Here is a 27,637-nt window from a genome sequence, read left to right on the forward strand (position 1 = left end):
AAGTAACTATGGACCATAGAAACAGATAGGCACTGAACACAGTCACATTCAGTAAACTCTAAAGGATTTTATAATAGTGTAATCTAATAGGGATTACAATACTTATTTTGTCTTGCCTTGAGGATGAACAACTTATTAAAGTAATATTTAAATATTCCTGATATTTGATTAGGGAGATAGAAGTCAGTCTAGTAGACACAAAGCATTTTTATATCTTTTTCCATTTCTTAATGGGCAAGGCAATAAAATGTAATGTGTCAGTAAACTTGATTTTTAGGTCTGGAAAGATATTGGAACAAATTAACAAAAACAAAAACAATGTATAAAACATGATAAATATGGATGATAAATAAAGTGACAGTATAAAAAAGCTATGTTAGCTAATTTAATTTATATCTATGTAGGAGTATTGGCTATAAAAGTAGAGAGAAACAATATTTGTAATGCCATTCAACTCAGCATTTGAAATATTTCTGACTTTATCCTAAGTGTCACTTGTCATTGACTTTAAAATCTGATAATGAAATTTGCTGTAATATCATTTTCATACAATGGCCATCACTAGTTAGTTTCTAATATGAGAGAATAAAGGAACGATATAGGCAAATTACACAGAGCTGAGATTGTGTCTAGGGGTGGTCTCTTGATATTTTAGTAAGATAACTGAAAAACAGAATACAAACATAAATATTTTCACCTATGGTATAATGGCAAATTGTGGAAAGTTTTATCAAAAACATATAAGAAATTTAAGCAATGTTTATTTGCCTTTTACATAATCAAAAGGAGAGGAAATATTCCAGTTACTAGAGATATATATAAATAATGCTACTGAGCAAATTATCTGCACATGTGCTTATGAAGTTAAAGTGATGGCATAAACGTATCTGAGATATACTAAAATGCTGTTGGCAGCATTGGTTGTTAAATTTCCTAAAGAAAAAAAAAAGTGCATGGAGTGTTAGAGAATTGGAATCTTTAAGTATCTGGCCTGGCCAGCTGGGATGGGTCTGCTGTTCACCCAGGGGAATACAGATAGTACCGATTCAAAGAGAAAACAACCTTGAAAATGTCAATTATGTAAGTAGCTTGCTGGCGAATACATTCAGGTGACAGTTGTGAATATGATTCTAGATCTCAGAGGTGAAGTCAGAATTAGATACATGCATTTGAAAGTCATATGAATATAAAATGGTGGAAGTTGAAACCACAGTCAAGTATAAAATTATCTATGCAGAATGAGAGGGACAAGCAATGAAATAGAAGAGCAAACTCTAAATAATTCTAACACTTAATGGACAGATAGAAGTAGAGGATAATAGGACCCTCCACATATATTCCAGTCTTGTACACATCATACCATGTTATAATAGGTTCTTAAAGGTCTGAGGTGGTAATACGTGAAGTCTCAAGTTAGTAGATCAAACTCTCCATAAATCCTCCACTAACATTGCTGGCTAATACTTTCTGATCATGACAAACAACTGCAGACTCAGAATATGTGTCAGTTGCAGCCAAGATTAATTGCTACCCCTTTCAAAGTAAAAAAGTCCAGTGTTAAGTGACTGGTTGGCTTTCTCAGGGAGGGGGGTGAGGGTGAGGAGAAGGGGGGTAGCGCCATTTCAGGGTCACTATTAATCTCTGTTTTTGATAGATTAGACATTTGAAATGGAAGTCGTTTGACTGGTCTTAGAGGAAGCCCATGATACTGTGTGCACATATAATCTCCCTCCTTGTCACATGGCTACCTCATTCATGTACCTGTGTTCCAACAATGGAGACTACAATGACATAAAGTCACTAATAAAAACTTGTTCTTTGTAGACTTTTTGATGATAATCATTCTGACATGTATGAGATGATAATCTCATTGTGATTTTGATTTGTATTTCTCTAATAATAAGTGATGTTGAATGTCTTTTCACATGCAGGTTAGCTATCTGTATTGTTTTCTTGCGAAAAATGTCTATTAAGGTCTTCTGCTCATTTTTAAATCAGATTGTTTGTGGGGTTTCTTGATATGGAGTTATATGAGCTGTTGAATATTAGTCCCTTATAAGTCATATCATTTGCAAATATTTTTTTCCAATTCTGTAGGCTGTCTTCATTTTGTCAATGGTTTCCTTTGCTTTTAAGTTTAATTATGTCCCATTTGTTTATTTTTGCTTTTGGTTTCTTTTGACTTAGAAGGGTGATTCCAAAAAAACAAAATATTGCTACAATTTATGCCAAAGAGTATTCTGCCTATACAGTCATGCTGTGCCTATATAGTCATGTTCTGCCTATACCATCTTCTAGGAATTTTATGCTTTCAGGTCTCACATTTAATCCTTTAAACTCATTTTGAGTTTGTTTTTGCATATGGTATGAGAAAATATTTTTAACCTCATTACTTTACATGTAGCTGTCCACTTTTCCCAGCACGACATATTGAAAAGACTGTCTTTTCTCCACTGTATACTCTAGTCTCCTTTGTCATAGGTTAATTGACCATAAGTGCATGGGTTTACTTCTGGGCTTTCTACTCTGCTTGAATGATTTATGTGTCTATTCTTGTGCCAGTACCATGCCATTTTCATTACTAAGACTTTGTGGTATAATCTTAAGTCAGGGAGTGTGATATCTCCAGCTTTATTCTTTTATTCTTAAGATTGTTTTGACAATTTTCAGTCTTTTGTGGCTCTATATGGGCTTCCCTGGTGGCTTAGATGGTAAAGAATCCACCTGCAATGCAAGAGACTGGGTTTGATCCCTGGGTTGGGAAGATCCATATAAATTTTAGGATTATTCATTCTACTTCTGTGAAAAATGTCATGGGTATTTTGATAGGGATTGTATTAAATATGTAGGTTGTTTGGGTGTTATGGATAGTTTAATAATATTAATTCTTACAATGCAATAAAACAGGATATGTTTCCATTGCTTTGTATCAGCTTCTATTTCCTTCATCCAATGTTTTATAGTTTTCATAGTACAGATCTTTCTCCCCCTTGGTTAATTTTATTCCTAGGTATTTTATTCTTACTGACACAATTTTAAAAGGGACTTTTTTGCCTAAAAAGTCTGCAAATAACAAATCTTGGAGCACGTGTGGAAAAAAGGGAACCCTGGTACACTGCTTGTGGCATGTAAATTGATACAGCCACTATGGAAAAAGGTATAGAGATTCTCAAAAAACTAAAAGTAGAACTAATATATAATCCAACAATTTCACTACTGGGTATATATCTGAACTAAATAAGAACACCAATTGGAAAAGACACACGCACCCCAAAGTTCATAGCAGCACTATTTATAATAGCCCAAATTGGAAGCAACCCAAGTGTCCACCAGCAGATGAATGGATAAAGACAATGTGGTACACGTATAATGAACATACACATATATATAATGGAATATTATACATACACATAATGGAATACTACTCAGCCATAAAAAATGAGATTTTGCCATTTGCAACAACATGGTTTGACCTAGAAAGTATTACACTTAGTGAAATAAGTCAAAAAGAGAAAGACAAATACAGTATGATATCACATATATGAAACCTAAAAAATAAAATGATTGTATGCAACAAAATAGAAACAGACTTACAGATATAGAAAGCCAACTAGTGGATACCAGTGAGAAGAGGGAAAAGGGAGGGGCATGGAAAGGGTATGGGATTAAGAGATACAAACTACTATGCATAAAATAGATAAAAAGCAAGAATGTATTGTACAGCACAGGGAAATATAGCCATTATTTTATAATAACTTTAAATAGAGTATAATCTATACAAATATTGAATCACTAGGCTATAGCTCTGAAGCTAATATGTTATTATAAATCAACTATACTTAAAACACTAGCAAAGTAATGTTAAAAATTCTCCAAGCCAGGCTTCAACAATATGTGAACCGTGAACTTTCAGATGTTCAAGCTAGATTTAGAAAAGGCAGAGGAACCAGAGATCAAATTGCCAACATCCATTATCAAAAAAGCAAGAGAGTTCCAGAAAAACATATACCTCTGCTTTATTGACTATGCCAAATCCTTTGACTGTGTGAATCACAACAAACTGTGGAAAATTCTGAAAGAGATGGGAATACCAGACCATCTGACCTGCCTCCTGAGAAATCTGTGTGCAGGTCAAGAAGCAACAGCTAGAACTGGACATGGAATAACAGACTGGTTCCAAGTTGGGAAAGAAGTATGTCAAGGCTGTATATTGTCACCGTGCTTATTTAACTTATATGCAGAGTACATCATGTGAAATGCTGGGCTGGATGAAGCACAAGCTGGATTCAAGATTGCTGGGAGAAATATCAATAACCTCAGATATGCAGATGACACCACCCTTATGGCAGAAAGTGAAGAAGATCTAAAGAGCCTCTTGATGAAAGTGAAAGAGGAGAGTCAAAAAGTTGGCTTAAAGCTCAACATTCAGAAAACTAAGATCATGGCATCTAGTCCCATCAGTTCACAGCAAATAGATGGGGAAACAATGGAAATGGTGAGAGACTTTATTATCTTGGGCTCCAAAATCACTGCAGATGGTGATTTCAGCCATGAAATTAAAAGACGCTTACTCCTTGGAAGAAAAGCTATGACCAACATAGACAGCATATTAAAAAGTAGAGACATTACTTTGCCAACAAAGGTCCGTCTAGTCAAGGCTATAGTGTTTCCAGTAGTCATGTATGGATGTGAGAGTTGGATGGTGAAGAAAGCTGAGCGCAGAAGAATTGATGCTTTTGAACTGTGGTGTTAAGACTCTTGAGAGCCCCTTGGACAGCAACGAGATTCAACCAGTCAGTCCTAAAGGAAATCAGTCCTGAATATTCATTGAAAGGACTGATGCTGAAGATGAAGCTCCAATTCTTTGGTCACCTAATGCAAAGAACTGGCTCAGTGGAAAAGACCCTGAGGCTGGGAAGGATTGCAGGCAGGAGGAGAAGGGGACGACAGAGGATGAGATGGCTGGATGGCATCACTGACTCGATGGACATGAGTTTGGGTGGACTCCAGGAGTTGGTGATGGACAGGGAGGCCTGGTGTGCTGCCATCCATGGGGTTGCAAAGAGTCAGACATGACTGAGCGACTGAACTGAAATGATACTTAAAACACAAAAATAATATTTTCTGAAGTATTCTTTCTACTTAGTTGTTTAGTATTTCTTCTATAATAGATAATCTCTGGTGAATAATACAAAAATCTTCACATATATTATCTATTTCCATATGTATATCAATATGCGAGACTTCCTTGAGTATTATCTTCAGATCTTCCCCTTTAAGAGTTACCAGTTAGCCAGGCTACTCACAACTGCCTATAAGTCCATGTATATTTTTACCTCGGATCACTTCTTCACCAAATAGATGACAAAATACAAAGTGCAAAGTTTTGCCCACTGGGAAAATTTCCTCTTATTGTATTCCCTTTGGAAAGTGCCCTTGAGGGGTTTCCATTGTTCCACTGGCTCACTGACATACAAAGTTCAGCCAGTTTGGAAACATGCTCAGCCATCTTCCTTCTCCATCAGCTGGTCAAAAACCTGTGCCCACTGTTGAAGGATAAGAGAGGTGCTGGTGTGACCATGGAAAATCGCAAGGGAGCGAGAGCCACTTGCTTATGCACATTACTTGTGTTGTTGACCAGGCACATGTTTGATCCTATACCATCCCTATCTGACAATGCGTTGCTAATGCTTTGGCACATTTGAACAAACTCAGTTTACAATGAGCAATTGTGACTACATAGTCACTTGATACACCACTGACAAATTCCAGGATTTTAGTTCTCTGTTGCAAATGCTATGACCTTCTTCTAGAACCTGCAAGTCTACATTGTGATTATCATTTTGAGGCTTGCCATTAACTCTATATGATGCTTTTTCCCTCTACAGATATTTTCACTACCATAGGGTCTTACAGGCCATGTGGTCCAAGCTGTAGGGCTGCTTTAGCATTGCATTCTGAATCTACTACAGAACAGTTCCTACTCTCACCCTCACCCAAATGTGACAAACTTTTGTAGCCCATAGTATGTGGCCTAGAACAGTATTCCCAAGTGTAGAATAACAGCCCTCAAACCCAGAAAGGACTGTTAAGTATTATGCTTCTCTAATGGTGGATGGAAAAAGGTATGATAGTTTGTCCTTTATTTTATAGAGGATATCCTGGCATGCACAAGACTAATGGTCAATAAAAGCCTCCCTGATTCAGGTCCCTGAATCATGGTGGACTTAACTTCCATGCTCTAAAAAACTTGCTTCTTACCAAAATCTCCAACATAGTTGTCATTTCTTGTTGGTTTGATTAAATTAGTAAGGTGTTATGAATATTGCGGGTCAATGTTTGATTCTTCAAAATTCCCAGATGATCCAATAGGCTTTGCACTATATGACAGAAGCTGTCAGAGTTAACAGAGTGTTGCAGCAAGATCTTACTTAAGGTGTATTACTTTTGTTCACCCCATGTGAGTGCAAATTCCTTTTGATTCTACTCTAAATAAATACAACAAAGGAATAAATTGCCAAATAAATAGTCACATACTATGTGCCAGAAACTACGTTAATCTGATTTGGCAAAAATACTGCATTAGGCATAGCAGCCATAAATGCAGTGACTGCTTGATTGGATCTATGTTACTCCACTGTCATCCACCGGGATCACAGTTGATAAAAATGTATCAGGTTGGAGATAGAACAGAGATCACCACCCTGTTCAAGTTTGAGCTTCTTTAATTTTTGAGGTAGCATGAATCTATTATTTCCCCATAGGATGCAATATTCTTTTTGACTGATGATTGTGGATGAATGGTTCCATTTTCACTTGGCTTTTACCTCTATAATACCTCTTGCTGGACCCTACTTCATATTAAACTTTCCTTCAGTCAGTGGGTTCTAGGTCTGAGAACTAGTCGAGGAGAGAAACTTAGCAGGGCACTTTTTGCTCAGGTGACTGCCTTCAGCCTCCTTGATTTCTCAATAGTGGATAAACTAAGTCAATCCATTTTTTTGGCTACCCACATACCTTACCTCTGGGCTATCCCAGTAGCTTAATCATAAAGAATTCAACTGCTAATTCAGGAGATGCAGGTTCCATCCCTGGGTCAGGAAGACCACTGGAGAAGAAACTGGCAACAGACTCCAGTATTTCTGTTTGGGAAATCCCATGGACAGAGGACCTGGCGGGCCACAGTCCATGGGGTCAAAAGAGAGTTGGACGTGACTTAATGACTAAACAACAATAACATACCTCACCTCTAGAAATACTGTGCTCTCTTAACCATCTCTATATTTCTATGGCTACTACTCCAATTTTACCTCTCATTGAGAAAATAGCACCCACTTGTTTCTGATGTTTAAGCACCACTACCTCATTCTCTGTCATGAATTCTATGATTTCAAGATATCATTATTCCCATTGCTATCAAAGAATTCAGTTATACAACTCTCTATCAGCCTTGCTACAGAGTACTGTCTATAACCACTGAGCTTATTGGTGGTGCTGGTACTGAGCATGCACATACACGCACACACAAGATAAGAATAGGTCACTGATAAAGTTTGGAGTATTTCGAGAGTAATTTCAACTTTTAGTTAATTTTGAAGCATCACTGAAAGCTTGCTATATAACAGGTTTTTGCTATGTTCTAAGTATGCAAAAATAAAGCTTCAGATCCATTTTTAAGGAGTTTTCCTTCTAATATGGGGGACATGGTGAGGTAAACAAATAATTGCAATCTAATTTGTAAGATAGAATAATGGCAGTCAGTTCAGTTCAGTTCAGTCGCTCAGTCATGTCCAACTCTTTGCAACCCCATGAATCGCAGCACGCCAGGCCTCCCTGTCCATCACCAACTCCCAGAGCCTACCCAAATTCATGTCCATCGAGTCGGTGATGCCATCCAGCCATCTCATCCTCTGTCATCCCCTTCTCCTCCTGCCCCCAATCCTTCCCAGCATCAGGGTCTTTTCCAATGAGTCAACTCTTCGCATGAGGTGGCCAAAGTATTGGAGTTTCAGCTTCAACATCAGTCCTTACAATGAACATCCAGGACTGATCTCCTTTAGGATGGACTGGTTGAATCTCCTTGCAGTCCAAGGGACTCTCAAGAGTCTTCTCCAACATCACAGTTCAAAAACATCAATTCTTCAGCGCTCAGCTTTCTTCATAGTCCAACTCTCACATTCATACATGACTACTGGAAAAATCATAGCCTTGACTAGATGGACCATTGTTGGCAAAGTAATGTCTCTTATTTTTAATATGCTATCTATGTTGGTCACGACTTTCCTTCCAAGGGGTAAGCATCTTTTAATTTCATGGCTGCAATCACCATCTGCAGTGATTTTAGAGCCCCTAAAAATAAAGTCTGACATTGTTTCCACTGTTTCCCCATCCATTTCCCATGAAGTGATGGGATCAGATGCCATGATCTTAGTTTTCTGAACGTTGAGCTTTAAGCCAACTTTTTCACTATCCTCTCTCACTTTCATCAAGAGGCTTTTTAGTTCCTCTTCACTTTCTGCCATAAGAGTGGTGTCATCTGCATATCTGAGGTTATTGATATTTCTCCCAGCAATCTTGATTCCAGTTTGTGCTTCATCCAGCCCAGCGTTTCTCATGATGTACTCTGCATATAAGTTAAATAAGCAGGGTGACAATACACAGGCTTGACGTACTCCTTTTCCTATTTGGAACCAGTGTGTTGTTCCATGACCAGTTCTAACTGTTGCTTCCTGACCTGCATACAGGTTTATCAAGAGGCAGGTCAGGTGGTCTGGTATTCCCATCTCTTTCAGAATTTTCCACAGTTTGTTGTGATCCACCCAGTCAAAGCCTTTGGCATAGTCAATAATGGCAGACATTTTACTAAATGTGGTGCAAATAAGAAAATGATCAACTATGGTCAATCAAAGAGGATGAAATCCCTACTTGGGGACTTAAGATTTGAGATGAGTTTTCAGTGTTCTTGTGTAGGAAGTAGGGGAGTTGTGGAGATAAGGAAAAGGGAATTCCAATGAAATTGAGACCTATTTAAAGGTTCAAAATAAGAAGTAACATAAAAAGCAATATCCTGGAGAATAGTACAGGAAGAAATTGGATAGGTGAACAAGACGGCATGAAATGTATTAGACCTATTTAGGAGTTCTTACTCTGTACTTCCAATGTGCTATGACTAGTTACTAAAGAAATTACTACATTCAATTGAAAATTTCCTGCTTTATGCTCAGATTTTTTGAGGCTAGGTGTTGTGTTGTAGTCACCTCCACTTCTTCTTTTTTTTTTTTTAATAAATTTATTTATTTTAGTTGGGGGCTAATTACTTTACAATATTGTAGTAGTTTTTGCCATACATTGACATGAATCAGCCATGGGTTTACATGTGTTCCCCTTCCTGGACCCCTTTCCCACCTCCCTCCCCATCACATCCCTCTGGGTCATCCCATTGCCCCAGTCGTGAGCATTTGTCTCATGCATCGAACATGGAATGGTGTTCTGTTTCACATATGATAATATACATGTTTCAATGCTATTCTCCCAGAACGTCCCACCCTCACCTTCTCCCTCAGAGTCCATAAGTCTGTTCTATGCATCTGTGTCTCTTATTCTGTCTCACATGTAGGGTTATCGTTACCATCTTTCAAATTCCATATATATATATGCATTAGTATACTGTATTGGTGTTTTTCTTTCTGGCTTACTTCACTCTGTATAATGGGCTCCAGTTTCATCCATCTCAATAGAACCGATTCAAATGTATTTTTTTTAATGGCTGGGTAATATTCCATTGTGTATATGTACCACAGCTTCCTTATCCACTCGTCTGCTGATGGACATCTAGGTTGCTTCCATGTCCTGGCTATTGTAAACAGTGCTGCGATGAGCATTGGGGTACACGCGTCTCTTTCAATTCTGGTTTCCTCGGTGTGTATGCCCAGCAGTGGGATTGCTGGGTCATATGGCAGTTCTATTCCCAGTTTCTTAAGGAATCTCCACACTGTTCTCCATAGTGGCTGTACTAGTTTGCATTCCCACCAACAGTGTAAGAGGGTTCCCTTTTCTCCACACCCTCTCCAGCATTTATTGCTTGTAGACTTTTGGATAGCAGCCATTCCGACTGGTGTGAAATGGTACCTAAAGCCACAGTCATCAAGACAGTATGGTACTGGCACAAAGATAGAAATATAGATCAATGGAACAAAATAGAAAGCCCAGAGATAAACCCACGCACCTATGGACACCTTATCTTCGACAGAGGAGGCAAGAATATACAATGGAGAAAAGACAATCTCTTTAACAAGTGGTGCTGGGAAAACTGGTCAACCACTTGTAAAAGAATGAAACTAGAACACTTCCTAACACCATACACAAAAATAAACTCAAAATGGTTTAAAGATCTAAACGTAAGACCAGAAACTATAAAACTCCTAGAGGAAAACATAGGCAAAACACTCTCCGACATAAATCACAGCAGGATCTTCCATGACCCACCTCCCAGAATATCGGAAATAAAAGCAAAAATAAACAAATGGGACCTAATTAAAATTAAAAGCTTTTGCACAACAAAGGAAACTATAAGCAAGGTGAAAAGACAGCCTTCAGAATGGGAGAAAATAATAGCAAATGAAGCAACAGACAAACAATTAATCTCAAAAATATACAAGCAACTCTTGCAGCTGAATTCCAGAAAAATAAACGACCCAATCAAAAAATGGGCCAAAGAACTAAACAGACATTTCTCCAAAGAAGACATACAAATGGCTAACAAACACATGAAAAGATGCTCAACATCACTCATTATTAGAGAAATGCAAATCAAAACCTCTGCTTCTTTAACATTGTGCCTAACACACATTTATGTGCTCACTTTGAATTTCATATAGACAAATTGCAACATGAATAAATGATGATAATAGCAATAATAATAACAGTTAACATTTTTGAAGCATTTAGTACTGTGCAAGAGTATTATTGGGGCTTTCCTAGTGGCTCAGACAGAAAAGAATCTGCCTTCAATGCAGGAGACCGGGGTTTGATTCCTAGGTTGGGGAAGATCCCCTGGGGAAGAGAAAGGCTACCCACTAAAGTATTCCTGCCTGGAGAATTGCAAGGACAGAGGAGACTGGCAGGCTACAGTCCATGGGGTCGCAAAGAGTTGGACATGACCGAGCAACTAACACTTTAACTTCAAGGGTGTTATTGACTTTATTTAATTCCCACAGCACTTCTATATTTATGTACCCTTATTCACATTTTAAAGTGAGGAAATAGAGATCCAGAGAAATGAACTAATATATCCAGGATCAAAGAGATAGTGTATAGTGGTCCCATCATTCAAACCAGAAAGTATATTGAGAACTTGAAAATTTAGGAGAGAGGATATAGTGTATAAAAAGAGATTCAGAGAAGAACGCATTTGAGGCTGAGGAGGAACTGTATTTTGCACTATTAGCTAGGTGACTAGAACTGCTATTAACTAGGTTGACTACCTGCTATCTCTCCTGTGGCTTCTTCAGGTCATCATCCTTCTGATGCAGACTTGTTAGACCACAGCCAATGTCATTTACTCTGATGTACCCAATCTTTTCCATTTAACCCACTTACATCATCAGCTGACAGCGTTAGCCTCACCTTACTCTCTCCTACTAGAAAAGGACAAAGAAGAGACAGGCAGAGAGAAGAAAAGTATAATAGAAGGAATAGAAGAATAGAGAAGCATTTGGGGGGTTAAAGAACATCCTTCCACACAAACATTTTGCTGGTGTTCTCCAACCTCCTTCTCTATCTTTATTTTGGTGACTCTACTTAGGAGCACTTCCATATTAGATCCCAATAAAACTCCTAGTGCTTCCTGGACCTTTTTAACAACACTTCTAGATGGTTTCCTCTATTATTTAGCCAGGAAGACTGTATTTTTGTGGACATATTGCCCATGTCTAAAGATTTTTATTTCTACATGGAATCTGAAACCTTGAGGTTTTATCACACCTATCCAACCCATTATCTTCAAGGAAGTGGTCCATGCATTGTTTCATGGTGTAGAATTTTGTTTCAATCAATTTCTGTTCTTTAAGCATCTGACCATAAGGAGGAGTAGTTTGAGAGTGAGAATGGGTTATAGCAAAGTTGGAATGATCTGCTTGATCATTAGTCTCTGATAAAAGCCACAGTTTGAGGGAAAAGAATGATTCATGTTAGTAATGATTCCTTTAGTTCACCAGCTTCCTTCCTTCTTGACTTTCCCCTCAGGAACTTAATGTAGCACCTACAAATCCTTCCCTTGATGTCAGTCCGGTGAGATCAGGGATAAAGCAGCCTTTATCTGGTGAGCAGAAAACTCCCGCATTTGCCTGGCAATAATCCAACACAAATCCAAGACTCATAGTTGTCCAGACTATGCTACTTGGCTTTTGGGAAACACCATTAAAAAAAAGGGATTTCATTTTCTCTTTTGTGTTAAAAAACTAAAGATACAATGCTGACTTCTTCCAAGCAGCTGAGTGAAGTGACACTTTCACCAACATTAATTACAGCCCCCAGAATATTCAAAGATAGGGGTAGAAGGCCAGAGAGCTAAACAATGAAACTCAAAGTCACCTCAAGTCTTGTCCTTCAAATATCACCTTAAATGTCAATTATGTAGGGAAGCTCTCCCTGACCTCCCAGGCTATGAAGATTCTTACAGTGCCCTGTGCTTTGCCTCCTGAGTAGTTACTATAATGATCATTATTTCTACAATTATATTAATGATTTCCCCACTAATTCCTCAATTAATAAAGTTTACCTTGACATCTTACTTAATACTGCAGACTGCACTCTTATGCCCATATTTCCAATGTCCCTTAACTTGCTCTATTTTTTTTTTTAATTTCTCCTCTTGGTTTTTACCACCTAATATCATTCTATATAATTTACTTATTAATCACGTACGTTACTTACTGTTTGTCTTCTATAATTAGAATGATGCTCTTCAAAGTCAGCAATCATTGTATTTTGTTCACTGGTATATCCTACGTTCCTAGACAAGCGTATAGATAGAATGTGATTGCTAAATATTTATTGAGTGAATAAATGAGGAGGGGAGAGGTCTGTCTGATATATTTCACATCCTCAATAACTGGTTGATTGTCTTCTCAGGATTTCACATTCAATGCCTACTAATTTGAAGATTAATGAAGACAGGAGATGAGAATGAATGAATAAGTAAAAGATGGAACTTGCTTGAAAACATTTTTAACTAGCTGTAATGAAATCCTTCAAACCAGTATCTTACCATAAAACAGACTGTTATTGAGTTTATTCTATAAACTGAAAATAACTCATTATACAAATACTAAAATTAAGCAGGCTCTATCTAATACACAAAATTCTCTTTAGGTTCGTGTGAATATGTATGTATGTATATGCATGTGTGTACTTCAAGTGGTGATAATTTTCCTGTTCCATGGACAGGTTAGAGAACTAGGGGGAAGTAAAGGATAGATGAGTCAAAGTATATGAATTATTTTGCTTGCTTTATTTATAATCTTGCTTTTTTTACATCCTTTTTATTTGGATAAGGGTTTCTGAAAATGCATATCATGTAAATAAGGGCATCAATAAAGTTTATTCTAATATTATGTGTGTATAGGTATGAGTATATATTTGAGGATCCGCATATATTTATGTGGACATATAATTCAACAGAAAAAATTAATAATTTTAGTAAAATATCTAATTATTTGAATCTTTCTCAGCTTATAAAAAAGTTTCCCATGGGAAAATTCCCCAAATATATACTTTCTCTGATAATGTATTTTTGGAAAATTCTATGCAATATGTAATAATATTCACTTTAGTTGAAATTTGTTAAATTTCATGGCCAGAAAAAATATGCTTTTAAAAAACTTTACTGTGGAATAACTGACAAAAATAATGATATATATTTAAGGTATACAATGTGATGATTTGATATACATACTCATTATAGATGATTATCAAGATCAAGATAATTAATACATCCATCACCTCACACAGTTAATGTACTTAACTTGTATATGTATGTGGTGAGAAAGCTTACGATCTACCCTTAGCAACTTTCAAATATACAGTACTGCATTATTAACTGTAGTCACTACACTATATCCTTTCATGTGGAAAAGAATTTCTGAAAATGCATGTTGTGTAAATCAGATCCTCATGATTTATTTTCTTACAATTGATAATTCATTTAAAGAAATAATAAAGAGGCCATCATTTCTTTATATTTCTTCTCCATCTTTTCTTCGGGAAATCCAAAAACCTGCAAATAGGTTTTTTTTCTAGTATTATGTGGCTCATATAGTCTTTTTTCATTATTTTTCATTCGTTTTCTTTGTTCTCTGACTGGATAACCTCAAAGCTCCTGTGTTCTAACAAAAGGACTCTTTCTTCTGATTGACTCATTCTGCCTTTGATGCCCTCTATTGTATTTTTCATTTCATTCACTGTGTTCTTCAGCTCTAGAATTTCTGTTCGATTTCTTTTTTGATTTCTCTTTGTTAAGTTTCTCATTTTACCTGTGTATTGTTTTCCTGATTTTGTTGAATTTTTTCTGCATATTGATTTTTTCTATTTAAAAAAGTCAGCTTTATTGAGGTATAATTGACATATAAAGATGTAAAACATTTAAAGTATACATCATGGTGAATTAATACATATATACATTGTGAAATAACTTCCCCATCTAGCTAATTAACACAGCATGTTACATATTTACATAACATCCAGCATGTCACATATTTAGTGCTTTTGAAGGATGAGATTTCTATATTTTCCTGTAGCTCTCTGAATATTCATAAAGCAACTGTTTTGGATTATCTAGCAGGAAATCACAGATCTCCATGTCTTTTGGATCAGTTGCTGGAAGGTTTTGTGATCCCCTGACAGTGTTGTGTTTCCTTGATTTTTCATGTTCCTTGACGTTTTATGTTGCTTCTTTGTATTTGAAATCATAGTCATCTCCTCCAGTCTACTAACTATCCTTTCTATGCATTTAAACTCATATTCTCTTTCTTGCTCCAACACTGTGCTGTAACTTCTGTGCTGGAAACCTGAACTTCCACAAAGGCTCTGTCATCTGTAGGTGGTTGTCTAAGACAATCATTTCCAGTGCCTTCCAGATTGCAGCCTGGAGAGGATGGAGCTAGTTTATGAGTCACTGCAGGGCTCAAAGCTGTGACTGAGGTCTCCATACCTATTACAGATACATGAGTAGGCACAGACTCCTTGCCATATGATGCTGGATTCTACAGCTCCCAAACCAGCTCTGTTGTCTATAGTGAAAGTGAAGTCGCTCAGTCGTGTCTGACTCTTTGCTACCCCATGGATTGTAGCCCACCAGGCTCCTCTGTCCATGGGATTTTCCAGGCAAGAATACTGGAGTGGGTTGCCATTTCCTTCTCCAGGGGATCTTCTCAACCCAGGGATCAAACCCAGGTCTCCCGCATTGCAGGCAGATGCTTTAACCTCTGAGCCACCAGGAAAGCTCTTGTCTATAAGTGGATGCCAAATTATTGTTGAGAGAAGAGACTCAATCAAGAGATACCTCATTTAGTCATAATCCTGACTGTTTCATTTTTAAAAATGATTACTTAACTATTGTTTTGTTACTAATATTCAAGTGTAAGTGTTGGCTATGCAAATATACATGCTATTAAATTTTATTTTTATTAGAATATAATTGCTTTACAGTGTTGTGTTAGTTTCTGCTGTACAATGAAGTGAATCAGCTATATGTATACGTATATACCCTTCCTATTGAACCTCCCTCCCATACCCCTCATTATGTCACAATAAGTAATAATTTTAAACACAATTTATTAGTTGACTGGGGAATATCCATAGTCTGCCAAGTTATATCTAATCATATTTTAAAAGTTTGGATAAATATAACTTAGAAGGATTTTTTGAGAAAAAAAAGTCTAGATTATAAGTCTTTATTCTCTCCTCTTAAATATTTTCACAGCTTCAGAAGTGTCTACTTCCCAGGAAAAATTCATTTTTCTAGTACAGAGTTTTCAAAGCTATGTTCTATAATATCGTTATATCATGAATAAATCAAAGTTTATAAACAGACAGATAAAAGAACATAGGTTTGCTCAACCACCCTCTTCCTCTCTTTCTTTAAATGTGGTCTCCACACTTCAAACACAGTTTATCTACATGAAGAAAATGACCCAAATCCCCAGTCCTCTTGCTATGATAACTATACATCTGCTTCAACCCTGGCTTAAATGAGCATGACTCTAATGGCTTTGATACGCACAGAGATAGTTGTAAAAGTATATTAAATGTCATATATTTATAGTTACTAAATTTAGCTTCTGCCTGTAAGTTTAAAATAAGAAATACAACTAAATTCATTAAACTGCTCTTAAAAATGGCTGTTTTAGATGTCAACATAGGGAAAAATTGAAGTATTTTTCTAAGTCAATGGATCTCTGCTAGCAAAATATATAATATGAATAAATTGAGTCAAAATATTAAACATTATTTTTCTAAACATGCTTTTGTTCTAATCATGTTATTACCAGTAATAACACTTTAAGGTTGAAGTATCCATATAACTCTTTTAACTCTTCTCTTTTCATGCAGAGACACAAAGAAAACCCATCACAATCCTGAAACACTACAATCAGGATTATAATATAGAGCAGAAAATCAGAGACTATTTACACAAAATAGAGTTGAAATAAGCTTCGCACTCCACCAACAAAAATGAATAAAATTCCTTTCCATTAAATATGTAAAATTAATCCAATTCATTGGATATTAAAAATAGTAATTCTATGTTGTATTTTTCAGAAATTTGCCATATTTAGCCTTTTAGATCTCTGTGAGAATAATTTTCTGACACATTGCTTCTGCTAGCTTTTTTGCTATTATGCAGTTATATCTGATTTACATAATTTTAAAAATATTCTTATTGACGATATTTTTCCAAATCTGCAATTTCTAAATAACTTACCCATGCTGGCTAACACTAACAAAAATAAAGCTCACCATCTTCATCAATTGGAGACATTTGTAGAGAATAAACAGAAAAATGCACTATTTTCAGATTTGCTTTACTGTCTACGTTCCTGCTCACTCCAGTACTACTTTGAAATATGGACTGTTCTGAATTCTTGGAGTACAGAGTGTGCTGGGGCAGGCATCGGGCACTTTATGTATTTTTGTCTCCAGTTATTTTATTTTGAGTTAGTATTTTATCTCAGGGACGTGTGGATATTTTTACAGTGAAACATCTCTATCTACTGCTGAGCATCACTGCGTATTTCTGCAGCACTATCACATGAGAGCCAAGAATTAAAGCTGCCAAAACAAGCCTAATTCTCTACAGTCACTAGGAAATTAATTACTGTAGAGAGAAATAAAACTAGTCACATCCTCAGATTATTCCGATGCAGTCATTTTATAATATAACCTTCAAGAGTATCGTTCTGATGGATGACAAATCATTTCCCTCGAATTTCACCAGAAATCCTGAAATTTCTGTCACTGGGAAATCGAAAGACATCAGGATAAAACTAATTTCACTCTACTTTAGACCACTCCTATGATCTCTAACACTTGCACCGTTTTACTTTCACCCTTAACCCAAGGAGATCCTTCTCCTAATTTTCCTAGCTCTGTCTAACCTGGAGTCAGTCACTACCCTGCAATCCAGGGCAGTGGCAACTGACCATTTAATGAGGAATTACTGCCATCTTGTGGCTACCATAATTGAAGGCAAATAATTCTAATGCGCTGGGGAGAAAAACAAAAAAAGAAAACTAGATTCTTGCATGCTCTTTCATCCATTTTTACGCCAATAGACATCAATATGCATTGCTGAATAGTAAAAGTATTTACGTTAGTATCATAATATTTGGGAAGATGATCTCTTTTCCACAACCAGCAAAGTCCAGCGGTAAATGTAAAGCAATCTAAAAAAAAACTTGAGTCTGCACAGGATAGAAAATTATGTGGGCAATCAAACAGAGACATTAATACTATCTACAAGCCACTCTGTCAGCAATTTATCTTCATTTTTTTTAATGTTAAGAATTTGTTAAAGGTCATAATTCAAGTTCAAATATTTCTAACTCTAAGGTGACATGTTTGCCACGCATCTCAATAGCCCATGTCAGCGCCGGAAATTGGCCAAGACCTACTAATAACCAGAAACAGATTTGAAGTGAATGTTTCTCTCAGATCTGTATGGCACATGTTGTCTTCAATATTCCTCTTCTTGACATGTGACAAATTTTCAAATTTTGCGTTTTTAAGATTCACAAGCTACAGCCAGAAGAACACTGGCAGTAAGATACAATGAGCACATCTAAGAACACTTTGTTCTGAAACTATAAAGCAAAACTCTAGCCTTGCTTCTCAGTCAAGGTATGTGAAATGCTATTTAAAGAAAAAGATGTTTGAGCAAGGGTTTCAAAGTGTATTTATCTGCATGCATTTGATGGAGGGAAATACCTTGCTAAAAACTTATTTACATAACTAGATGTTCAAATGGAACATTTTCAACCCATAAGATTTGTATTGGTGCTGAAGTATTAAACCTTAAACATTTAGTAGAAAACACTCCACCTGGTGGTAGAAGGTAAAGGGTAGCCAGAGACCCTGGGGACTGTTTGGGGGGGAGGCAGGGGGAGGCGGGAAGGATGGAATGAATCAACAGAATACTCATCTAGTTAGAAGCCATATAAGATACTCCACTGCAGTTGGTAAGCATCTTAAAAGCAAAATCCAGACAGAATCTGTCTCTCCATAAATCTTTCCACTCCTTTCCATTACTAGTTAGGTATTGCTGGCTCTCAGCCATTTGATTTTACTATGATTTATTAACTGCTATGCATTATATATGAGATTCAGGTTTGCTGAAGAGTTACCCTTATGGTCATTGTTGCATACAAATCAGCTACTGTTAGAGAGGTTTATTGCATCATTTCATGCCGCTAGCACTTTTGTTAGGCAGGAGCATAATATGTAACTGGAAAAGAAAACCCTTCCTGTTATGCTTTCCCATATATGTTACAAGCACATGCAGTGCACGTTAAGAACAATAGTCCTTTGTTCTACTCTGTTTATAAAAAGGAGAAAAAGCATCCAGAACAACAGAAGAGAAGAAATTAAAAAAAAAAAAAAAAAACTGTTGTCTAAATCAAGGGATTGGTATTCTCTGAATCATTGTTGCAGCATTGAGCCATTTTCTCTGGTAAGACCAACTGAAATGTGAGAAAGAGCAATAATGGGAGCAAAACCAATTTAATCTTGGTAGGAAATTGGAAAAACAGCAGCAGAGATCTAAGCAGATCTGTCTCTGAAATAAGTTACTACAAAACACTGCTTCCACACTCTTTTTACATTGGGACATTTGATTAACTAAGTGATTCAACTTGAATTTCCAGACCAAGTCTCTGTACAATAACTTTAAAGCTTGCCTTTAGCATCTTTATCTGTTTGCTCCCAGCTGGCGTAAACAATCAAGACAAAAAGCAGCACATTACCTAAATGACCTTGGTTTACCTATAACAACAACAACACACACACAGAAGGAGAACGGATATTGTCTTACACATCCCACAGAAAGGGATAAGGTGTGACTGATCATATTTTTTAAAAAGTGGAGGAGAGAAGAAGGATGCTTTCCTTCCTATCTGAAATCTTGCCATGTTCCTCTGACCGCAAGTACTGCAGTCTACTTCAGTGTGGCATATGTTATGAAGTGTTTCTGAAGAAAGGAGTTATTGTTCAGTAAAACCATTATGTCCAAGAAGAATGAGGCTGCAGGCTTAGCTTTGGTATGATTGCTCTAGTATACTAGAATCATATCTATGGAGACACATGCAAAATGATTTTAGAACCTCAAGTATGTGGATTATTAAATGCATGTAATTTTAAAATTTTTGTTTAAGTCATCCATGAATGCAGTTACTAATTTTTTAAATAGCTTAATTTCCTGTTAATTAACTGAGTAACAATAATTATAAGACAGATTCAACTAGGGTCATGTTTAAGAAAACCCAAGTGAAAGAGTTTCAATTTAGTTTAGTGACAACAAAAACATTTATTGGATGCCCACTGTATGCCTATTAGTAATTTCTAAACATAACAAAGATAAATGGCTAGTTGACGTTAGAGATTCTTTATCACTGCAAGTCTCTGATTTGTATAGATATTTTTAATGTATATTGAGTAATATCCCACAAAAACTGCCACAGAGAAGATGCTGAGAAGGAAGATAAGACATTGAGAAGGACAGGGAAAGGGACCCAAGAGAACCAGCTGTTCTAACATGTGGGGAATTTTGAAAAGCAGCACTCGTAGGTTGTACTAACAATACAGATCCTTAGTTTATGAATTTATAGATGTCTTGAAACTCTCAAGACTTTTCCAGTTTCTAGGATCAATGACTTGAGAAATGCCCTATGTAGAGAGACGATTTTCTGTCATAACCCCTCCCCCAACTTTCCTTTAAGAATGTTGTTTTCCTCCTCAAAAGATACATGATTCAGAAATGTGGAAAATCCATCTGAAAAGAAGCTATTAGCTGGTACATAATATTGTTACTAAATACACGGTTAAAAAAACTAAAAAACTAAAAGCATAAAATTCTTAGTTTTGAAATATCTTCAAATTGAGTAATTGAAAAAATCTTAGAAACTACTCCCAAACTACTTTTTCATGCAATTTGCATATATTTCTTAATTTCTAAAACAATCATTGTATATGATCCCTATTTTCTGGATGACTAACAGGAATTATAATGAATTGCACAATCAGAGAAACAAGAATGAGTATTCAATGTTTATCCTAGTTTCTCTGTCTTCCAACAACACTGTTTAAACTGATAAACATCATTTGGCCTGGGCAACCTAGACCCTCGGGTCTACAGGCAAACCCTAATTAAGCTAAGTGGTACCTTTTCTAAGGACATCTGCTACCAAAAGTTTCAAATATCCACAACAAAGCATGATTTTTCAGCTTCCAGAAACATTATGATTAATATAGAAGTGTTTTCTTTCCAAAAGAGTAAAGTTACAAATGGAGATACTGCTTCTGGTATTTCAGAACCACAAAACCTCCACTTATTCCATTTCTTACTCTTTTTTCATTTCTCCAAGTGTTTAGACTCTTTTACTCTATAGTTTGACAAGTTTAATAATTAAAATAAATGTAAAAAGTCAAAGAGCAAAACATTATAATAGAGTAGAACTCCAGAAAAGCTAAGATGCTTCTTCTCTTTTTTTCTCCCTCAACCTCCGTAAGTTCATGAAACATTTCTTTTTAAGGTGGTGCCTCTACAAGACAGAGTGAAATGGACAATGTTTCAGTTGATGTGTTTTAAATGAATGCAGTGGTATAAAATGACACATAAATGATGACTTATTTTTACTATATCAACCTCAATTACAAATTATTTTTACATGTATAGCACTGAGCTTACTGAATTTGCAACTGTTTGGATCAAGACAATTCATTAATGGAAGCATTTTTCATGTTTATAGACACACAAAAAGTTTGCTTTGATTTATTTAATTTTTTACAGCTCTGACAAAAATTTAAATTAAACGGTTGTCTAGCCTAATTCTATTAAATAAACTAATGGGCTAATTGTATTAAATAAAATGAATGCAAATGTCCACATTTTCTGGAAGTCTGAGATTTATTGGAGGGGAGCCTTTTAAAAATACTCACATGGATAGAAGTAAAGTTTTGGTTACTGTAAAGTTAAAAGACACCTCTCTCAGCGACACTGAATTTATGCAAAAGACAAATATTTATTTGGTTCAGCCAATATTTGATTGAGTTTTAAGGTGATTATAGTCCTTGAATGTTATATAGGAGAACAGTTATTCTAAATTGAGGGGAAAGAGGGAACTCCACAAGTCTTAGAATATTTATGACAGAATTGGATCTTTCTTATTTTTTAAGAACTGATAGGCTTTAAATAACTCAGATCCATCCATTCATCCCTTACACTATCAGTAAGAGTATAGAACTGCATCCCACATGCTATATAGCATAATTCGATTTAATGCATTTCATTCACATCATGCTACATTATAATGCAGCTTATACGTATTCAAAACAAGTGTTGTTCATACACTTAAGGCTGCAGCTTCTGTCACATTGTGTATTATCTGCAATCACTCATAAATCCAGCAAAATATACAGGCAGAGAAATCTAAGCAGAAGGTAGAGATTGTTTGAATGTGATTATATTGGCATCTGATATGATGATGCTTTGGACCATATTGACATGAGTGAGGATTCTATGTAGCAACTGTTCAATACCATCCGTTGGACTTCTCTGATAGACCACTTAACTATCTCAGCTTTTCCAGTGATCATCTCATTTATCTAGGATTATTGCACTGAATTTACTGTTTGGTTTTCTTCCAGAACTGAAATGTCAAGTCCAGTGTCATGTATGCAGTAGCTTTGTGCTGTGAGAGCTTCACAGATCCCCCAAAAGCTGCTAGCAGTTGATCTTTGGATAGAGCTAGAAATAAATAAATCCTCTTTAGCAGATCAATATTCATCCCATTTAATGCTTGATGTGAAACTTGTGGATTTGTGGTGGTAATGCTGATGTACAGCTAATCGTTGAAAATGGGCATTAGGGCTTTTATTGCATGGCAACATATTGTCAGGCAGGAAGGGAAAGAAGTGGTAAGCACAGCCTGGAAAAAAACATGGTAAGTTTGTACAAATTTGCTGCACATTTGGAATCCACTTGGGGTGCCTTACTATGTAATACTATAAACTAATAACATGGACAACTAATGGATGTGCTACGTAAGAGAAACTCCTGTGACCTTTCCTTGGTTTGCTGCTCTTTATGGTATGCTGTATAAAAACATTTCTCACTCATTTTGAGACTCTGGTGCTAAACAAATTGAAATTGAAATAATTTCCCAATGGTGTTGTTGCAAGTACCAATAATTAGAGCACAAAAAAGCACTTTAGTATAAAAGCCAGGAACTTTAGAGAGCAATGGTGTTGCTATACTAGAAACATACTAAGCATGGGGAGATTCAAAGACAGAAGTGTACTGGACAATTAACTCCAACTAAGAAAAAAGTCAACCTGCTAGTGAGGAAGGTTTGAAATGTGGTTAACGACAACAGTTATGGTATTTTTCCTAGTCCATGATATAAAAGTCAAAATGTCAGGCCTTTCTCAGACTGAAAGGTTATATTTATCCCTTTTGATTCAGCAATTTTATTTTTTGCTCTCAGTTCAGTTTAGTTGCTCAGTCACGTCTGACTCTTTGTGACCCCATGGACTGCAGCACACCAGGCTTCCCTGTCCATCACCAATCCGGAGCTTGCTCAAACTCATGTCCATCGAGTCGGTAATGCCATCCAACCATCCCATTCTCTGTCGTCTCCTTCTCCTCCTGCATTCAATCTTTCCCAGCATCAGGGTCTTTTCCAATGAGTATTTTTTGCTCTAATGTATGATATTTCATACTGTCATGGTGTTCAGAAGAGCACCATGGAGCTGGGCATTCTTTGAATGCAATAGCTTTCAGCCAAACCACATACTTTGTAATATAGACGTTAGTGGTTGCCAATGGTATATATTTTCAGCCATATTTCTCAATTATTAATTTAATATAATGCAAGCAAAATGTGCACATGATCGCTGTGTGAAAACTTTGACTTGTTCAATGTTCTTACAGATTCAGACTAGCCCTGGCTGGGGTTTAGCAAGCATCTAAACTTATTTGTATAAGGGGACGCCTTTGTGAATAAAGCATGAGAAATATGCACTTACTGTAACTATTGAAACTAGAGAACTGGTATTGATTTGATTTCCCCAGAGAAATGATATTCTTTCACAAATAGTAGGTTTTCATTTAATTTTACTGAGGAACAAAACATAATCATCTTTACATGGTGGGAGAAGTCATTAAGCTCAAAACATGCAGAATAACCTCTCCTGGCTACAGATATTCACTGGGCTGCACAGAACTGTCCGTTTCCGTTGTGTGAGTCCCAAACTTTACCACTGATAAATGATATTTTCCTCTGATAGGAACCTCAACAACACAGCTCCTTTGGTTCAAAAAGAAAGAAAGGATATGAAAGCAGGTCATGGTCAAAAGACCTGTGTTTATTTGATGAAGAGTAAATCAGTAAACAGGAGAGCAAAGCTTTGTTTGTGCTTGAGGCCATGAAGATTGGGAAATAGTAGTATGCAAGGCCAAAGATGACAGTTGGGAGAGCGTGGGTGTGTCTGCAACACAAGTCACTTGTGAATTCATGCACATTCATGCAGAATTATGTTCATGGATATGAAAAATGCATGATAATATATGAATATATATATATACATATAAACACTCAGAGACACACCCTCCATCTTATTCTGTTATGTGTGTATGAGGGAGTGAATACACAGGTATAAATGGGAATATCTTAATCATATTCTAGGGCTGGAAAATATCCTGAAAATGAAAATTTTAAAGTTTATATGAATTCACAGATGGCAGAGTAACAAAAGCTTAGTCATAGAAACCAGGGTGTCTTTTTCCTATTTCTACATTTTGTGACTGATGTTAAGAAAGATAAAAGGTCTTTTGCTCTACACAGTGCTCTCCTTTCATTGGAAGAAAATGGGGCTAGTAGGCTTTCAGTGACAGCTCTTACATGGATCTAAAGTGCCAGGTAAGTCAGGGACTTACCATTTCTTTTTTCTATCCAGAAAATAAATATTTTCTAGGTTCTGAATGTCTAATTATATGAAGTTATTATTAAGAACTTCACAAATGGCACATTATTTGACAAACTGGGCCATTAGAAAACTGATATGAATGTTTTTTCATTGCCATTAATAGCTATATTCTCTCAGTTGAATTCTAGAGAATACTATCCATGAAATGTTTTATGTATTTAAAGAAAATACACCCCTAAATACAAGATGGAATCACTCATTTCATAATCTCCTCTTACCTACCATGCTTCTTATTTAGAGAGAAAAACTTTGAAAAACAGAAATTTGGTTTTATTAGGTTTACCACTGTGTGTGTTAGGCTACTCATATACCCAGAGACAGACTATACATTTTTGCCTTTTAATCTTGCCCTCACATTTATAATTTTCCTATTCATTCACCTCTTCAACAAATAAATATTGGGCACATTTTGTGTGCTTAGTCCTTCTTGTTTTCCCTTTTTCCTCAGTCCTTGAAACACTGATATGTATTTGCATATATTTTTGAGAGGTCCATATTTGTTGTCAACTGCAGAAAACTATGTGTAGATAAAGGTCAAATATAAATGATACAGAGATGATTGGGTTGATGTTTGGATGGACTACAATTCACAGATAATCTAAGAGTCATGTATATGGATATATAGAGAACCAGTGGGTAGTACGAAGAGTCCTATGTGATTACATGATCCTGATTATATTCATAAACTGCAGAGGTTTGCTGTTCTCCTAGATCAGAGTCTACCAGTTGAGCAACAGATTATATTCTTCTATGGGAAACAAGAAGAATTAGTGGTAAAACACCCACCTGCCCATGCAGGAGACACAAGAGATGAGGGTTCAATTCCTGGGTCAAGAAGATCCCCTGGAGTAGGAAATGGCAACCTAATCCAATATTCTTGCCTGGAAAATTCCATGGACAGAGGAGCCTGGTGAGCTACAGTCCATAGGGCTGCAAACAATGGGACAGGGCTGAGCGGCTGAGCTCACAGGAAGCAAAAACACCCAGCCTGAAGTACTCAAAGGAAGAATTCCTCCACAATAGTTTCAGCTTCCAAAGATATGGAACATAAGACTTATATTTCCACTAGAAATTAGCTGATGTGGGTACCACCCAAATGTAGCTAGGATGAAAAATTAAAGGAAAAGCACAATGACTCAGAAACTTTTGTCAGACAGGTGTCATATTGGAGGGAAAAAACTGAAATGTTATAAAGAATGAATTTCTTTTGTGCAAAGTATGTGTGCTTATTGTAGAACTGAAAATCATGTTATAGTAAGGAGGAAATTCTACAGTCTTAGACAAACAGACTTTAAAGGTAACATATTGCCCTGAAGAATATGTTGGTTGAAGATATCTTCCAGGGGATTTAGAATTAACAAAATGTTGGGAACACATAACTCTTGAATATTAATCCAACTTTCTAAAAATTCTTAATATCCCACTAGTGAAGTCATGGTGGTCTATGTAAGAACTAGGAATATTAACAGTCAGACCAGATGAGCACATTGTCCAGAAGTGTTCCTGTTGTGAAATATCTTCCATGGGCAAATGTCCACAAGAGAGACCCAGACTTGTGAGGCATTGGTAGACTGATGTTCTATCAACGCATTCCGTCTATGTAAATAGAGTCTGTGATATTTTAACTAAAATTTGCCAGAAAAACAATTTACATGTGGAAGTTTATCACTTTACCTCCCTTCCACTAATCCCTGTTAAAATATTATAAATAACACAGAGCTTAGAGTTGCAGAACAGAGACCCAACAAGACTTAACCTATAATCTTTTTGTAAAAGATCCAAATAAAACCTTACAACAGATAACGAAACCAACCCACTTTGATCCATATGGCTTATCTATAGTTCTAATTCCTCTTATCTTTAAAAAATAGGGAAGGGAAAAAAACCTTCATATTTAAGCAGATTATTTTATAGGCTTTCCTACAGAAAAAAAAAAAAAAAACAACTCCCCTGAGATCTCGTATTTCTGTAGGAACTCTTATTTCAAGGAGAGTTTGACTTGCTCTGGTTTTCTACAGCTGCGGTGCCTTCATGCCATCTCATTGCTGGGATATGCAGAGGTTACTTAAAGGCTCCCTGAAAGACCTGTGTCTCTTTTATGGAGACAATGAGTAGGATTTTATATCGAGACAATGATAGAGAGAGAGGGAACTACTTTGAAGTTCAGATAATTTGACAAGTTCTGGAATTCCTAAAAAATAATGAAAAGAGTCTCTGCCCAATTTTTATTTTGTTTTTGGTCTGCCTTCAGTTCACTTAGGCGGGTTCAGGCAGGAAGCACAGCCTGTACAGCTCAGTCTGATCTGGAGGGATTAGTTACAGCAAAGAAGGCTGTTGTGTGAATCTGAGTCATTTTTTAAAATGGTAGCAATTCTAAAGAAAAAAAATGCATAACATACGTAAACATGCCAAATCCTACCTTTCTGATAAGTGTGTGCATGCTTCAGTCGCTCAGTCGTGTCTGACTCTTTGCGACCCCATGGACTATGTAGGCCACCAGGCTCATCTGTCCATGGGATATTCCAGGCAAGAATATTTGAGTGGTTTGCCATTTTCTTCTCCAATATATCTTTCTGATAAGTACATCTGGACAAAACTTTTAATATAAAGCACCTAAATATTATTTATACCTAACTAGAATGATCTGTTCTATAGCAATGTTTGATTGGACTCTAAGTGAAACATAGGGTCTCTTATTTCTGAACAAAATGTAATTTCAGTCATAAGAGTAAATAAAATACTTAATTTGGCATGCATTTTCACATCATCAAGTGCTTTTAAAGACAAGGGCACAAGATAGGAATTGCACAACAAAGGTGTGAAAGTCTTTCCATCCATTTTAAGAGCACCTAGGGGGATGTTAAAGGTGAGACAGTGATCT

Source organism: Giraffa tippelskirchi, chromosome 1 (assembly GCF_054371585.1).
Source record: "Giraffa tippelskirchi isolate mGirTip1 chromosome 1, T2T-mGirTip1v1.2.pri, whole genome shotgun sequence".
Classification (NCBI taxonomy): Eukaryota; Metazoa; Chordata; class Mammalia; order Artiodactyla; family Giraffidae; genus Giraffa; species Giraffa tippelskirchi.